The sequence below is a fragment of the Dipodomys ordii genome, unplaced genomic scaffold (genome assembly GCF_000151885.1).
Source record: "Dipodomys ordii isolate 6190 unplaced genomic scaffold, Dord_2.0 Scaffold93, whole genome shotgun sequence".
Classification (NCBI taxonomy): Eukaryota; Metazoa; Chordata; class Mammalia; order Rodentia; family Heteromyidae; genus Dipodomys; species Dipodomys ordii.
In genome coordinates, this window is record NW_012267309.1 from 91,985 (window position 1) to 97,973 (window position 5,989).

The following is a 5,989-nucleotide window of genomic DNA, read 5'->3' on the forward strand; positions in this document are numbered from 1 at the left end:
ACACACACACACACACACACAGCAAATTGGTTAACACACAGAATTCAAAGTTCATATCTCAGATCAGCATGCTTTTGGCAAAGGGAGAAAGGTATTAGAGGGAACTGACATCAGGGCCAGGAGAAAGTTTGTTCTGCCTTTGACTATTCCATCTCTACTTGCTGTCAGAGTAAGGCAGATGTCAGTGGTGACATTAATTTTCCTTTAAGGGGAGTGATTGTTATCATTTGATGTACTAGGGGCTTTACCCCAATAGAAATTTAGCTTTAAAGAACATCACTTTTTACTTCTATAGTAATGTATCTCAGTGGTTGCATCCATGAGGCCCTGAGTTTGATCACCAGTGCCAGAAATAAAGGAGTGGGAGACAGGAAGTGAGGGGGGAAAATATAGGATTTATAAATTAAAGAGGTACTAGAAGAAAGCAAGGGAAGGGGTGACATTGTCCAAAAAGAAATGTACTCTTTACCTGACTTATGTAAGTGTAACTCCTATATCTATAACAATAAAATTAATTTAAAATACCACTTTTTCTGCAACAGTTGGTGGCACCCTTTCAGTGTCATATAGATAGAATTTCGTGGACAGAATATTTTACACACTATGGCAATTTGTGAGTAGTGATCTGCTAACTAGCCCAGTCAGTCCTGCTGTCTCCAGAGCCCGTTCCTGGACCCAGTACACATACTAAGGGCACCAACAGGTCCTCACCAGTTTTGGTGGAGAGCAAGCCTGGGAAGCTCATCACAGCAGGACAACATGGGAAGAACTCAAATGTTCTACAGACTACATGTCTCCATGTTGAATGGGTTCAGACTTCAATCACTGTAACAGAAATATCACTTTTGTAGGAGTTGCTACTTTGTAATGTCATGGAAATCTCGAAGTAGACAGACTCTGCCATCATCCTTTCCTGGCACATAATACTAACCCATCTCTTCACTTCCTAACAAGGTTTATTTGGTGCTGGTACTGGTGCTTGAACTCAGGGCCTAGACGCAATGTCTTAGCTTTTTTCACTCAAGGCTTGAGACAAACTTCCACTTCCAGCTTTTTAGTTGTTATTTTGAGATAAGTCTCACAAATATTTCTGTCCTGGCTGGCTTTAACCTGTACTCCTCAGATTCCAGCCTCCTGAGCAGCTAGGATCACAGATGTGAGCCACTTGCACCTGGCTTCCTAATCAGGACTTGAATTGTGTTATATTTTTTTCCCACCTAAAATTATTCTCTGACCCTTCCCCTCCCTCCTCAATGGAAACAGGGATGCTAGAGCTGGGGTAGGGTAGTATAAAACTCATCTGTTTCTTTTCAATGACCAAACCAGAGTCAATGGAATGTTTTTATTTTTATTTTTTTTTAGCAGGTGGGGAAATCAGAAAGACACTCAGGCCACCTTGGAGCAAATACCCACTGATCACTGGACTCTCTCTCTCTTTCAACTGTGCCCTTGCTCTGGTATGGAATCTTCAGAGGGCTCCAGAGCAAGCTCATTTCTTCCACTCTCTTACTTGCTACTATACTCCAATCTCTTACCTGCTACTGCACTGAACCCTGGAAATTTCATCCTGGTCCACATGCTATCCAAGTTAAATGCCCTGGCACTCAGTCCACAAGTCCTCCACCCCTATATTTAATAAGATATGAGACCTCATTAGCAGGCTCCTTCATGAAGGATCGCTTTGTAATTTCCCTAGGCCTCTGGCCCTGTTGGTTTCACGAGCTCTTTCCTTCATGGGAAAAATAATTAAACATTGAACTATGCTCATGTAAAGGCAAATTATTTTAGGATAAATTCAATGTTATGTATTAATTTCTCTTCTTATTTTCAGAAAAAAATAAAATTTAAATGTAATCATGAGCCACTGAAATTATTGTGGGCCCTAGGCTCTGTGACTATTAGGTCTAATGAATAAATTAGTTGCTGCCTGTATCCTTCCTCTCTGGTATTTTTCTTCTCATTGCCTTACTTCTTGGTAATAATCTCTGTGGACTAGTTAGAATGTCACACGTGACTATAAGCAAGAATTAATACATGCACATGTGTGCACACACACGCCTACATGAGAACATGTTATGTGCACTCACACTGTGTAAAATGAAATTACTAATCCAGCAACATAGCACCAGATACCAAAGGCAATGTTCTTTCCTTCCTTCCTTTCTTCCTCCCTCCCTTCCTTCCTTCCTTCTTCCTCCTCCTCTTCTTTTCTTTTTCTTTGTTTCTTTTCCTTCTTCTTTTCTTTCTTAGTTTCTTTGTTTCTTTCTTTCTCTCTTCCTTGCCTCCTTCTTTCCTTCCTTGCTTTCTTCCTTTTCTCTTCCTTTTTCTGTCTTCCTTCCTTTTGTCTTTTTGTCTTTCTTGGAGGTGTAGAGTTTGAACACAAAACCTGGTGCTCTTGTTTGGTTTGCTTGCTCAACTGGTATTCTACCACTTGAACCATGGCTCCAGACCAGCTTTTTGCCCTTAAGGGCTTTTTACTCATTTCACCATACCTGGTAAACTTTAAAATCCCCAGGTTGGATGACGGACATTTTCTTTGAGCCCCTGGCAGTCTTCTCCAGGCTTGGCAGCTCCAGGGAATCGGCTGTCTCCCGTTTTCCTCGTCTGGTCCTTCGGGCACACAGTGCTAAAAATGTGCTCCAGGGCAGTGAGCTATTAATTTAGACATAGCTCAGCTTGAGTGGAGAGTGGGTCCAGGCCTTATTAATGCTTACTGGCTGGTAGCTCCCACAGGACTTCCCTGTCCGGGAGCTCAGGCTCTGAAGTGTGCTACTATAGGCTCTTCGCACAGCTCCTGGGGTCCTTAAAAATCATCATCACAGGCGTCAAGGTACACGTCAAAAGCCTCTCTGTTGCACTTCCCGTCAGGAGTGAAGACATACTTGTGGAAGGTCCCATCTACGCAGACGGCAATTACAGAGTTGACATTCTGGGAAGTACTGCGACCAAAGGCGCAGATGCAAGCCGACTCAGCAGACACAGTAAAGCTGGCCAGACTCCACTGGGAGTCCACGTACTGCCCGATCATAGGGCCCACGTACTGCCCAATCATAGGGCCGACCCTGCCCACACGAGCCAGCGCAGAGCGGCGGTTGAGGCGGGTATCCTTGAGAGCAAAGATATGGACAGTGCCCTTATCACTGGAAGCGCAGAGGAAGGAGGAGTCGTGGCTGAAGTTAATGCAGTAGAGGGTGGCAGGGTCAATGCCTCGGCGCAGCTCCACCAGTTTCTCCTTGGACTGGGTGTCAAAAAGACGGATAAGAGTACCTTTCTGGGAGGCCGAGGCCACCACCGTGCCCGGCGGATTCAGAGACACACAGGCCACATCACTCTGATGGGCATTGATGGTAAATGGGGCGGATGAAGTGCCAGGCTTGGGGCTTGCCAGCTCCACAAGTTGTAGACTTCCACACTTGTGTCCCGGGAACACGAGCAATTGCTTCTCCAGGCTGGGGCAGAGTTCACAAAGTCCTCTGGGATTGTCTCGGGTGTCAAACTCAAACAGCTTCCGGGGACTGTCTGGAAAGGAGTACACATAGATGCGGTTTCTCAGCACCATCACGATCTTGTCGTGGCGCATGCGTACAGTCAGCACTGGCTGGGGGAAGGTGAACTCTAGCACCAGTTTGTCCTTGGAGTCTCTGCCCTCCTGGGCATCGTCCCAGATCAGCACGGAGATGGATGAGAACTTGGGGCTGCTACCACCGCCCACCAGGGCCAACAGGTTGGAGCAGTGCAGCATCTCTACCAGGCCAATGCTGCCCACCTGTTGGTGGTCCAGGCGCCTCCTGGCCTTCAGTGGCTCCACGCTGTAGACCAGCACACCTGTCTCCATGGCGCAGCAAAAGCAGCTTTGGTCTTGGTTGAAACGCAGGCCCGTCACCCCTCGAAGCGGCTGCTGAGACATGGTCCAGGATTGCTGCGCCCCCCTCCCCACCCCCCTGCCACAAACGGGCTACAGTTGAGAAGAGTCTCCAAATTCTAGAAACTTCTGTCCACAGGTGTTTTCCTCCTTTCCTTCTCGGCTAACTTCCTGGCCAGGGCCTGGGATCGTGCTGTGGCTGCTTCTCACCTTCCTCCGCTGGCTCTACGGATCCCTCTCGAACCGAACCGATCTCTGCTCTCAGCACCTGGGGCAGCCTGGTTTTCTGACGCCCCCCTGGGCTCCGGTGTTTACATCAGGCCCTGCTTCCGGAGGAGGGAATCTGAGAGCGGAAGTGACTCATCAGGGCCCCAAATCCCCTCGATCCTCTCCTGGCCTGACCCTGACCCGTGGGAGAGTCTTTGGAGCATCCCGAGGAGCATCAGGGTATTCCCCCGGAGGGAGGGGGGCTCCCCCAAGGCCCAGGCGCAGACTAGCTTTTTTTTTTGGATAGTTAATTGAAGATGGACTCTCTCAGGCTTGTCTTCTCTGACTGGCATTGAATCACAGTCTTCCAGATCTCATCTCCACCTACCCACCGCCCCCCCCCAACTCCCCACAGATTACAGGTGTGAGCCATCCACACAGCCAGCTGCAGTAAATCAGATTCGTTTCCATTTTGATATCCATTGCATTCACTGTTAGCATATAAAAAAGCAGTTGGGTTAAAAATATATATATATATACATATATAGTTACTTAAAACTTTGATAAACATGTACATTCATTTATGAAGTTTATTTTTTGGTCCTTTCAGATTTTCATGTAAACAATCATGTCATTCATTGCAGATAGGGATGGTTTTATTCCTTCCTTCCAAGTCCTGTGTTCTTTTCGTGTGTGTATCTCTGTGTGTTCAGGTGTGTGCTCGTGACTCACTGGAGTAGAGAGATTCTCACCTCAAATTTCCCTCTTAGGTGTGTGCTTTTTCCATTTTTTTTCCTACAAGGAGTAGGTTTTGCTTGCTTAAAAAATTAATTTGTGTGTGTGTATGTGTAATTGTAATAGAAATTTCTACCTCAAATTTTCCTTATTGATGGTCTCTCTTCTCTGTTTGACTACAAAGAGCAGGCTTTAGTGTAGGCTTCCCTGAACCTGTTAGTATTCCCATGTTGCTGGGTTCTCTGTTCCCTAAGGTAGGAGATATGAAGCAAAAATAGCATTTAGGGACTTCACCACCAGATCCCCTATTCTCTTTCCTTCCCAGCCTTCTGTGTCTATTTTACACACAAAGAGGCTTTCTCTGTACCAAGGAGATGAGTCAGGAAACATGCATCTACTCCATATTTTGAAAAGCACCATTCATTTTATAAAATGTCCTGAAAAAATCATTCCTTGGCTTGAATTTCAAAGTTTCATGAAATAAAAATAAAAAATTAAAAACAATAATTGCAATTGCAAAATAGAAACAAATGAACATTATGTGGAACCTAAGTCCTAACTACAGGTTAGGGTCATCAACCACATGGTTAGGGGTAAATGTAGGGTTGGCTTACTCCAGATCTGTTTGAAGGATGGAAAACTTCTTTTTGGGAAGTGCCTAGCTCTTGTGAGCCTCACATGGCTGGCAGAGACACTGCTCTGAAGACATGGTGATATTTATTTCAGGGGGAATTCAGTCTTTTGGCTGATCTCCCAGGTCCCCTGCCTGGATATTTCAGAGGGACTGGAGAAAACTAGGAAGAACTCAACTAATTTCATCTTCACAAAACAGAAAACAAAACCCACAGTGTTTTAACTTTTTGCTCAAAAAGTTTCTCAAAAGGTAGAGCCAGCCCTTCTCACACAATCACATAGCACTGTATCTCTTTGGGGGATTAAAACAGTTTCATTCATTATCATTCTTCTGTCTTGGGTTTTGAAAGCAAAAGCCTGGAGGAGTATTGCAGATGTTTTGTGATCATGAGAACAGAAACCATGTGACCTGGAGACCAGCGTGGCTATGGAAGGTCCCGGGTCCTGGGTCTTGAATGGTTTGCCTAGGAAAGGGGTGTTCTGTTCCAAGAAACTTGACACTATTTTCCTGAATCACTGATACCACATTCTGCACTATCCATTCAGTCTTTA

General features: G+C 45.5%; 1 pseudogene across 1 annotated transcript; it reads right to left on the minus strand.

The window, feature by feature from the left end:
• Positions 1-2,803: 2,803 nt before the first annotated feature.
• On the minus strand, positions 2,804-3,910 carry LOC105993215 (annotated as a pseudogene). The gene has a single exon (XR_001175443.1). The product of XR_001175443.1 is annotated as a WD repeat domain phosphoinositide-interacting protein 4 pseudogene (transcript).
• Positions 3,911-5,989: the final 2,079 nt, after the last annotated feature.